Here is an 11,863-nt window from a genome sequence, read left to right as displayed (position 1 = left end):
GAAGGAGTCTCAGAGCGGCTTACAATCTCCTTTCCCATCCCCTCCCCACAACAGACACCCTGGGAGGTAGGTGGGGCTTGGACAGCTCTTCCCAGAACTGTCCTTGAGAGAACAGCTCTGACAGAACTATGGCTTGCCCAAGGTCATCCAGCAGGTGCAAGTGGAGGAGTGGGGAATCAAACCCGGTTCTCCCAGATTAGAGTCTGCGTACTTAACCACGACACCAAATTGGCTCATCCCTTCCTGCCCTCCCTCCCACCATCTGCCTAAAGCAAAGTAAAAAAGTGAAGAGATTCTTAATATATAAAATATATCACAATGTGTGTGATGGGATTGTATTTTGTATAGCATGAGGTTTGATTTGCTAAGTGTTTTATGAAAATGACCCCCAAAGATGGCCTTTTTTCTTAACATTATGTGGCAATCCATTATTATTGTCATTGTTGTTATTATTATTATTGTTGTTGTTGTTGTTGCTATTAATAATAATAATAAATAAGTAAAATACAAAAAGCAAACACTAAACCAATTCAACAGGAAATACAACGGGAAAAGTTGCATTATACAGAGGCGAGGATTTACAATGGCATTTACATACCTGAGGGACCGCCTTTACCCATATAGGCCCCAAAGAGCACTTTGGTCGGGGTCACACCGGTTCTCCCAGATTAGAGTCCGTGCATTTAACTACTACACCAAATTGGCTCATCCCTTCCTGCCCTCCCTCTCACCATCTGCCTAAAGCAAAGTAAAAAAGTGAAGAGATTCTTAATATATAAAATATATCACAATGTGTGTGATGGGATTGTATTTTGTATAGCATGAGGTTTGATTTGCTAAGTGTTTTATGAAAATGACCCCCAAAGATGGCCTTTTTTCTTAACATTATGTGGCAATCCATTATTATTGTCATTGTATGCGGAAGCAGGACTGTCAGGGTAGGCCTACGAGAAATTGGAACAACACGGCTTAGGCCGCCCCTCTCCCCTCTGATTTCAATCTCAGACCTCTTCCTGTCATGTAATGGAGAAAATGTATTTTAGTCCTCCATGTATCTTGTAAGTTGTAATTTTTGCTGTTATTAATGTATTTGGTTTTATAGCACTTGTGCCTTGTAAGCCGCCCTGAGCCTGCGTGCGGGGAGGGCGGGGTAGAAATGGAATTAAATAAATAAATAATAAATAAATTGAAGCGTCCATTAAATATAAATAGCCGAACAAATACCCTAAATTATTTGTAAACACAATCTGCACTTTTCTTTATAGGACAGACCAAAAGAAAATACTTCTCTCAGCAATGAAACATTAACTGGGAATTCATAGCCACAAATTGTGGCCATTAGACTAAGGTCAAACTAGAGGAGAGCTGGAAATCATGGATTTCCCACCATGTTCTTAAAGTAAATTTCAGGTATGTATGATGTTGCATTAGCCCTAAAAAACAAAAGTTAAAAAACAAAACAAAAACAGTACAGATAGCCATTTGTCTTCTTTGCAATAATAGAGGGAGTACATGGGGCAGTGGCTGTGCCTCAGTGGCAGTGCATCTGCTTGGCATGCAGAAGGTCCCAGGTTCAGTCCCCAGCATCTCCAGCTAAAAGGACCAGGCAGCAGTTGATGTCACAGACCTCTGCCTGAGACCCTGGAAAGCTGTAAAGAGGGGCCCTGGCTCAGTGACAGAGCATCTGCTTGGCATGCAGAAGGTCCCAGGTTCAGTCCCCGGCATCTCCAGTTGAAAAGGACCAGGCAGGAGGTGATGTGAAAGACCTTTGCCTGAGACCCCAGAGAGCTGTAAAGAGGGGCCCTGGCTCAGTTGCAGAGCATTTGCTTGGAATGCAGAAGGTCCCAGGTTCAGTCCCTGACATCTCCATTTAAAAGGACTAGGCAGTAGGTGATTTGAAAGACCTCTGCCTGAGACCCTGGAGAGTTGTAAAGAAGGGCCGTGGCTCAGTGGCAGAGCATCTGCTTTGCATGCAGAAGGTCCCAGGTTCAGTCCCTGGCATTTCCAGTTGAAAAATACCAGGCAGTAGGTGATGGGAAAGACCTCTGCCTGAGACCCCAGAGAGCTGTAAAGAGGGGCCTTGGCTCAGTGGCAGAGCCTCTGTTTGGCAGGCAGAAGGTTCCAGGTTCAGTTCCCGGCATCTCCAGTTGAAAAGGACTAGGCCGGAGGTGATGTGGAAGATCTCTGCCTGAGACCCTGGAGAGCTGCTGCCAGTCTGAGTAGACAATACTGACTTTGATGGACCAATGGTTTGATTCAGTATAAGGCAGCTTCACATGTTCATGTGTTCAGTGGTAAGGGGAAGGGATTAAACTCCCTCTCTCTTCTTCCTACATAGCCCTGATTTAAATCCCAGAGCTCAGATTTAATATTTATAAAAAAAAACCACTCTGAAAAGATCTGAGTGTGGATCTTCCGGCCGTCTTGTTTCTTGAAACCCTTAGATCGCTCTGAAACGTGTTTATTTCTTTAGCACATTTTTAGTCCACTCACAGACCTGAAGTCAATTCACAGAAAGTTAACACACATCAAATGGAACTCTGAAACTTAGGGAGGCCCTATGAATGAATGACCTCCAAAATGCCCTACCATTAATGGCCTTGCTCAGTTCTTGCACACCGAGGGCCATGGTTTCCTTGATGGAGCCCATCCGGCTCATGTTGGATTTTCCTCTTTTCCTACAGTCTTCAACTTTCCCTAGCATTATAGTCTTTTCCAGTGACTCTTGTCTCCTTATAACATGACCAAAGTATTACAGCCTCAGTTTAGTAATTTTAGCTTCTTGGGAGAGTTCAGGCTTTATTTATAGAATCATAGAATGTTAGAGTTGGAAGGGACCTTGCAGGTCATCTAGCCCAACCCCCTGCACTCTGCAGGAGCATAGCTGAAAGAGAGCCCTACATACCTACAACATACCCAAAAGATGGTCATCCAGCCTCCGCCTGAAAACGTCCAGCGAAGGAGCATCCACCACCTCCCGAGGCAGACTGTGCCACTGCTCAACCACTCTTACAGTTAGGAAGTGTCTCCTGATATTTAGCCGGTCTTCGACTCCCTTGTAGTTTCCAGCCATTAGATCTAGTCTTGCAATCCGGAGCAAGAGAGAAGAGATCTGCTCCGTCTTCTACATGACAGCCCTTCAGATACTTGAAGACTGCAATAATCTCCCCTCTAAGCCTGCTCTTTCCCAGGCTAAACAGACCCAACTCTTTCAGCCTTTCCTCGTAAGACTTGGATTCCAACCCTCTCACCATCCTGGTTACCCTCTTTTGGACACGCTCGAGTTCGTCAACATCTTTCCTACAATGTGGTGCCCAAAACTGGACACAGTACTCCAGGTGAGGCCTGACCCTAGCAGAATAGAGGGGAACTACCACCTGCCATGATCTGGACACAAGGCTTCTGTTGATGCATCCTAAGATTGCATTAGCTTTCTTTGCAGCCACATCGCACTGCGGGCTCATGTTTAGCTTGTGATCAACCAGAAACCCAAGATCCCTTTCACATTTGATCTACAACTTGCTGATTTGCCTTTTTGGTGGCCTGTGGTATCTGTAAAACTCTCCCTCACCACCACATTTCAAAGGAATCAAATTTCTTCCTCTCCGCATTCTTCATCGTCCAACTTTCAAACCCATACATAGCAACGGGGGAACCAATCTACCGAAAGACATAAAAGGGGAGTAGACCCATTTGCTGTGCATCGGTCTATGATCGCCAAATGGACCCTCCATATTCAGAGGCAGTCTATCATCGAGTTTCCGGATGCTGAGAATAAACAAGGGACATCAGTTGCTTTCAAGTCTGGCTTGTGTGGTTCCCAGAAGCATCTGTTTAGCCACTATTGGCAGGGGGGGGGGAAACAATCTTGGGCTAGAAAAGCTGTTTGGTCTGAGAGTCTACATTCATAGCTCTGAAATTTGCACTACAGATGGGGGGGAAAAACATTCTGGAAAATGCCTACTGACAATTTGGTGGTTTTGAAATGAGGAGAGAGGAGGTGGTTTTAGAACAACTGGCCAGGAAAGGGGAAAAAAAACAAAAGAAAAAAAACCCAGCTGCCCGCCATGGGAGCCCATTATACGCAGAAGTTATTTACGAGGCATAAAACATCGGAAGCTGTCATGGGGGTATTAAGGCGATTCCTCATCTTGGAGAGTGGAGGAGGGTGGAAGGCAGAACTTTCCGTTATGTTTTCTCTTTTATTGGGCATGTAAAGCAACTTGTCAACTGGAGCACACGGCCCCGGATGGGAAGGAATTCAAGGGAAAACTGGCACAGCGACGCCAATGCCAGGCACTGAACGCCCCCCAGCATCTGCTAGTGGAGATCCCCATTTGGCCACGGAATGGGACATGTTATGGAAGAGGATTCGACAATACAAAGAACGATGTGTGGGAAAGGCTTGGTTGCAGCATGAAGCCCTTTCCCTGGGGGTTATGCACACGGTTAGCATCTGCTTTGAACAAGGATGCCACCTCGTTCAGATTACGCTCTAGGAATATGCACCCCCCCCCTTACACACAAGGCAATGGCTTCAATTTCCCCAAGGGAAGTGCCATGGCTTGGGGTAGAGCATCTGCTTGGCAGGGTGAAGAAGTCCCTGGCGTTTCCAGGTAGAAACCTCAGGTCGTAGGCAATGCTCCCTCTGAGCTGTGGAGTCTTGTGAGCAAAAATCCTACTTTGTGAGCTACTGGCATTAAAGTGGGCAGCAGAGGAGAGGACCCGAAGCAACGGGTTTCAATTACATGCAGAAAGGCATCGGCTGGATATTAGGGAAAACTTTTTCCATGGTCAGAGTGGTTCAAAGGTGGAATCAGCTGCCTGGGGAGGTGGTGAGCTCCCCTTCACTGACAGCTTTCAAGAAGAGGCTGGATGAATATTTGTCAGAGATGCTTTAGGCTGGTCCTGCATTGGGCAGGGGGTTGGACTAGATGGCATGTTATGGCCCCTTCCAACTCTATGATTCTATGATAAGTTGTGAGCAAGCAATTTGGCTACTGCATAAATTAGTTTGCTCTGGAGCCCCATCCTTCCTAAGCTAAAACAAAAATGCATGAGCCAGAGGCTAAAGAACTGTGAGCTAGCTCACACTAACTCAGCTTAGAGGGAACACTGGTCATTGGGGATGTGGAGAGGGAAGGTGGCATGGGACGGCCTGATCACATCAGATCTCAGAAGCTAAACAGGGATTGGGACTTGGATGGGAGACCACCCAGGAAGACTCGGCAGGGGCTAACCACCTCTGCTTCTCCCTTGCCTTGAAAGCTCCCTGCTGGGGTTGCCATAAGTCTTGGATGGGAGACCACCCAGGAAGACTCTGCAGAGGAAGGTGATGGCCAACCACCTCTGCTCCCCACTTGCCTTCAAAGCCCCTTGCTGGGGCTGCCATAAGTCTTGGATGGGAGACCACCCAGGAAGACTCTGCAGAGAAAGGCGATGGCCAACCACCTCTGCTTCTCACTTGCCTTCAAAGCCCCTTGCTGGGATCACCATAAGCGTTGGATGGGAGACAACCAAGGAAGGCTCCACAGAGGAAGACAGTGGCAAACCACCTCTGCTTCTCACTCTTACAACTTGTATGGAGGACCATCGGGGTAGTCCAGGGTTGCTATGCAGAGGTAGGCAATGGCCAACCACCTCTGTTTGTCTCTGGCCTTGACCTGGATGGCCCAGGTTAGCCTGATTTCATCACTGAGATCACTGGCCCCACGGGTGGACCTCCTGATGGCCCCTAGTACTTTTGGCCACTGCATGACACAGAGTGTTGGACTGGATAGGCCATTGGCCTGATCCAATACTGGCTTCTCTTATGTTCACAACTCAGAAGTTAAGGAGGATTGGCCCTGGTCAGTATTTGGATGGGAGACCACCAAGGGAGTCCAGGGTTGTTTTGCAGAGGCAGGCAATGGCAATCCACCTCTGAACACCGCTTGCCTTGAAAACCCCACAGCCTCTCCATAATTCAGCTGTGTAAAAAAAAGGTCAAGGTCCCCTTGCTCGAAAGCCAGTTGAATCCAACTCTAGGGTTGCGGTGCTCATCTCCATTTCAAAGCCAAAGAGCCAGCGCTGTCCGAAGACGTTTCCGTGGTCATGTGGCCGGCATGACTAAACACCAAGGCGGACGGAACGCTGTTCCCTTCCCACCCACATGGTCCCTATTTTTACTTGCAATTTCTTGCTTTCGAACGGCGAGGTGGGCAGGAGCTGGAACTAGAGCTCACCCCATCATGCGGCACACTCGGGTCTCGAACTGCTGAACTACCGACCTTCCACAGCCTGCAGTTCAGCGTCTTAACCCCTTGAGCCACCGCAGCTCCAATTCAGCTGTGACTTGATGGCAACCGAGAGAGAAAAAGTATCAAGGCTGAGCATGCACCGCCAAGGAGGTCCAGAGTTGCTACACAGAGACAGGAACTGGCAAACCACCTCTGTTCATCTTGTGCCTTGAAAACTTCATGAGGGGTTGCTATAAATCAGCTCCAACTCGATGGCATATTCCACCACAACCACATTAGCCAGAATGCTGAACTGCATTACAAATGAACATAAGAACATAAAAGAAGCTGTGGCCTGTCCGAGGAGAGAATACTGACCTTGATGGACTGATGGTCTGATTCAGTACAAGGCAGCTTCGTGTACATGTTGGGAGGGGCCGTGGCTCAGTGGCAGAGCCCCTGCTTAGCATGCAGAAGGTCCCAGGTTCAATCCCAGGCACTTCCAGTTAGAAAATAAGAACATAAGAGAAGCCAATGTCGGATCAGGCCAGTGGCCCATCCAGTCCAACACTCTGGGTCACACAGTGGCTAGAAATACCAGGGGCCATCAGGAGGTCCAGGACACTAGAAGCCCTCCCACTGTTGACCCCTCCCCAAGCACCAAGAATACAGAGTATCCCTTGTCCCAGACTGAGAGTTCCTATTTATACCTTGTGGCTAATAGCCACTGATGGACCTCTGCGCCATATGTTTATCCAATTCCCTCTTAAGAACAGAAGAGAAGCCAATGTCGGATCAGGCCAATGGCCCATCCAGTCCAACACTCTGTGTCACACAGTGGCCAAAATTACCAGGTGCCATCAGGAGGTCCAGCAGTGGGGCCAGGACACTAGAAGCCCTCCCACTGTTGCCCCCCCCCCAAGCACCAAGAAGACAGAGCATCCCTTGCCCCAGACTGAGAGTTCCTATCTATACCTTGTGGCTAATAGCCACTGATGGACCTCTGCCCCATACGTTTATCCAATTCCCTCTTGAAACTGTCCATGCTTGTAGCGGTTACCCCCTCCTGTGGCAGTGAATTCCATGTGTTCATCACTCTTTGGGTGAAGAAGGACTTCCTTTTATCTGCTCTAACCTGTCTGCTCAGCAATTTCATGGAGAGCCCACGAGTTCTTGTATTGTGAGAAAGGGAAATGCCTTTCTTCTACATTAGCAATAACAGGCATGCCAATATTTAGAGACAACAGTCTAATAATCCCTAACTTGCTCATGCCGATGTGTTCCCTGGAACCTGCGTTATTGCCAGGGGGGAAATCTTGAACAGATTGGGGGGTGGGGGGGCCGGGTGATTCCAGGTCTCTCCCTTTTGGCCGACAGCTGATCCCAGCTGAGTTCATCCCAGGCAGGTGAGCCACAGCTTGGCATGGCAAAACACAGAGACTTGGTTTTATGTCCTTGGGCAACATAAGATCATAAGAGAAGCCATGTTGGATCAGGTGCCATCAGGAGGTCCAGCAGTGGGGCCAGGACACTAGAAGCCCTCCCACTGTTGCCCCTCCCAAGCACCAAGAATACAGAGCATCATGTGCCCCAGCCTGAGAGTTCCTATCTCTACCTTGTGGCTAAGAGCCACTGATGGACCTCTGCTCCATAGAAGACCATAAGAGAAGTCAATGTTGGACCAGGCCAATGGCTCATCCAGTCTAACAGTCTGTGTCACACAGTAGCCAAAAATACCAGGTGCCATCAGGAGGTCCACCAGTGGGGCCAAGGCTCCAAAAGCCCTCCCACTGTTGCCCCCCCCCAAGCACCAACTATATAGAGCATCATTGCCCCAGACAGAGTGTTCAATTTGTACCTTATGGCTCCGAATAGCCACTGATGGACCTCTGCTCCATCTTTCTGCGACAGCTCTAACTCCCGAAAGGGCTTACGGACCCTTTGGGGACCCCTGTGCTAACTCATGAGAAACAGTCTGGAACTGAACGGGGTAGAGATCAAATGTATCTAGAGCAGAAGAAAATGGGGGAATTACCAGGATAAAAACAGGTCCGTCTCCTCCTAAGAAAAGCTCACAGATGCCTGAATCTGCCCCCTTTCCCTCCTCCTCCTCCTCCGCTTCTTCTTCTTTATGTTGTCCACATAAGTTTCTCACTGCAGCCGCTTTCACGGCTGGTGTTCCTGATCAGCTGGATTCGTTCTGTTACCATTTATATGCAATTGACATAAAAATGGACATCAGACTTAATGCTATGGAATTTTGCTGCACAGCCAGGGATAAAGACGACAGCAATTTCTCCCCAAGTGAGGATGTCAGAAACTGTGATTTTCCAATCAAACACCTATTTTGTGGCACTCAGTGGCATCTCTATATGCCACGCCTAACCAGGAGAGCAAATCCAAGCGCTTGACGGGGGCATGAAGAAACAAGGAGGAGGAGGAGGATAAGGAGATTGGGTTTATACCCTGCCCTTCACTTGGAGTCTCAGAGTGGTTTACAATCTCCTTTCCCTTCGCCTCCCCACAACAGACTCCCTGTGAGATAGGCAGGGCCGAGAGAGCTCTTTTGAGAACTGCTCTTGAGAGAACAGCTCTGAGAGACCAGTGGCTCGCCTAAGGTCACCCGGCAGATGCGTGTGGAGGAGTGGGGAATCAAAACCCAGCTGTCCCAGATTTGAGTCCGTGCTCCTAACCTCTCAAACTAGCTGTCGGAAAGTCCTCCAAGTTTTAGCAGTGATTCAGGGTCTAACCAGATACTGCGCAGAGAGTAGTATCTATCCTCTACCTGAATACTACCTCCCACCGGGTGGGTAGCAATCCTACACTTGAATCATCCCCAACCCGGTATGGCTTTCTGTCTTTTTAAAGAAATAGTAAAGGTAAAGGTTCCCTTGCTTGAAAGCCAGTCGAATCCGATTCTAGGGTTGCGGTGCTCCGTTTCAAAGCCGAAGAGCCAGCGCTGTCTGAAGACGTTTCCGTGGTCATGTGGCCGGCATGACTAAACACCAAGGTGCACGGAACGTGGAATGCTGTTACCTTCCCACTCAAGTGGTACCTATTTATCTACTTGCAATTTCTTGCTTTCGAACTGCTAGGTTGGCAGGAGCTGGAACTAGAGACGGGAGCTCACTCCATCATGCGGCACACTCGGGTCTCGAACTGCTGAACTACCGACCTTCCACAGCCTGCAGTTCAGCGTCTTAACCACTTGAGCCACCACAGCTCCTACTAAGAAATAATATCACATACTTAAATATAGTTTCAGAGGGAAGCCACATTGCTCTGCAGCAGAAGAGCTAGATTCGAGTTCAATAGCACCTTAGAGACCAACAAGATTTTTGAGGTACAAGCTTTCAAGAGTGAAAACTCTAGTATCTGATGAAGGCTGCTTTAACACTTGAAAATGTATATCCCCCTAATCTTGTTGGACTCTAAGTTGCTACTGGACTCCACCCTAGCTATCAAGTACATCCAGGAGGCCAAATGGTGTCTCCCAAGGGTAATCAAGGAAATGGTGTGGGAGGAAATTTTATCCTAATCTCTCCTCACACCACAGTTCTGATCTGAACTGGGCTCCCACACACCTGGTGAATTTCAGAAATGTTGAGAGTAGGGATGGGCATGAACCAGCTCACAAACTAAGATTTTTCACAAATTTTGGGTGGTTTGCGGTTCGCAAAGCGATGTTCGTGAACTGAAGAACCACCACAAACTCCCATGAATTTTGGTGCTCTTCATAAACTTCATGGCAGTTTATGAAGAGCAAAAAGCAGGGTTTAGATGGCTTGGAGCCATTTAAACCCCTGTTTTCTGCTCTTTGTGAAAAGTAGCTGGGCAGCAGGGAGCAGAAAGCAGGGAGCCAGTTTGGTGCAGTGGCTAAGTGTGTGGACTCTAATCTGGGAGAACTGGGTTTGATTCCCCACTGCTCCACTTGCACCTGGCTGGATGACCTTGGGCAAGCCGTAGTTCTGTCAGAGCTGTTCTTGAAAGATCAGTTCCTGAAAGAGCTCTCTTAGCCCCACCTAACTCACAGGGTGTCTGTTGTGGCAAGGGGAAGGGAAAGAAGTTTGTAAGCCACTCCGAGACTCTGAGTGAAGGGTGGGGTGTAAATCTAACCTCTCTTCTCTGCTTCTGTTTGGTTTAAGTGGCTTGGAGCCATTTAAACCACTGCTTTCTGCTCTCCACCACTTTTGGTGATGAGCAAAAAGCAGGGGGTTAAATGGCTCCAAGCTATTTAGCCCCCTGCTTTCTGCTCCTCATGGCTTTTGGCAGCAAGCAGAAAGCAAAGAATTAAATGGCTCACAGACTGATTCAAGCCGATTCAGTTCATGAACAGGTGTTATTGGTTCATGGTTTGGTTCATGGTTCAGCCAGGAACCACAAACTGAACCACAAAAATGTGGTTCATGCCCATCCCTAGTTGGGAGCGCCACACTCAGATCTCCCAGCAAATTGCCTGGTTAGATCTGAATACCCACAATTCCTACAGATTTCAGGGCGGAGTCGGAGGAAGGTAGAATCCAGGGAGAGGCAGGAGACAGCGTAGATTTTGTAGAGTCTACCTCCCCCCCAAAAATGGGGTATAATGCCATAGAGGCCTCCATCCCAAATGGCCATTTTCTCCAGGGGAACTGATCTCTGTCACCTGGATTTCAGTTGTAATAGTGGGAGGTCTCCAGGCCTCACCTGGAGGTTGGCAACTCTAATCTGATCACCTGACTCTTCCCCACAATCCAACATGGCTTTCTGTCCTGTGTCAGGTGTCTTCAATAGTCAGAGAAGTTCCACATTTTCAGGACCTTCTAGATAGTCACACGTGTTTCAACAAGGAGCTACCCAATTCGTATAAAAATGGGCATACTGAAAATAATCACGTGAGCAGTGCACCCAGAACCAGGGACGGCACTGGATGAAGGCCATTGTGGGATTTTATTAGTGTTTTAATTGTATATATTGTATTTTGCTAAATTTGATGTGACCCGCCCTGAGCCTAACGGAAATGTATATATTGTATTTTACTAAATTTGATGTGACTCGCCCTGAGTCTGCCATGCAGGGGAAGGGGGGATATCAGCCGAATCAAATAATGAATAAACTCTTATAATAAATTTCTCCAAATTCAGAACCGATAGTACCTTCGGGTACTTTAAAAAAAAGAAAAGAAGGAAATCCAAAAGGCAGAAAGATGCAAATGAGCCTTTTGCATTTACGTCACATTGAGCATGACTCTGGTGTAGTGTGCTTCTGCTCAACAGCGCCACCCCTGGCAGGTGAGGGCATCTTCCCCCCAACTGTTCTTCCAGCTTCTGCCTATACCCCATGCAGAAAAGCCAAACGTAGCTTTGTGCTCTGCGACATCCCCGGGAAACAAAGGACGCCGCTCTTTATTAGGGATGCTTGTTCGACATGCGTTCTGGCACCTTGCCTGAGAGCGTGGGAGCTCTTCCACAGTCGAGAGGGAATAGCGTGATCCCTGTAATTTTTAATATTCCTTTGTCACCAAATCCCCCCTTCTTTTTTAACAAAAGGAAGCAAACAGCACTGGGAGAACTGAACGTCTAACCCAATTACATTCAATTTGTCTTTAAAAAAAATTATAAAACAGATTAGTTTGGTGTCTGATCACCCCCCCCCCCCCCGTTTTT

The 11,863-nt window shown here is 47.9% G+C and overlaps 1 protein-coding gene across 1 annotated transcript in view; it reads right to left on the bottom strand.

Moving 5' to 3' along the window:
* Positions 1-11,863, bottom strand: part of ADGRB1 (adhesion G protein-coupled receptor B1) — a 184,770-nt gene that overhangs the window by 30,858 nt on the left and 142,049 nt on the right. The window lies entirely within an intron of this gene.

This window comes from Gekko japonicus, unplaced genomic scaffold (assembly GCF_001447785.1).
Source record: "Gekko japonicus isolate JY-2015 unplaced genomic scaffold, Gekko_japonicus_V1.1 scaffold2299, whole genome shotgun sequence".
NCBI classification, from domain to species: Eukaryota; Metazoa; Chordata; class Lepidosauria; order Squamata; family Gekkonidae; genus Gekko; species Gekko japonicus.
This window is presented reverse-complemented; position numbering and strand designations above follow the sequence as displayed.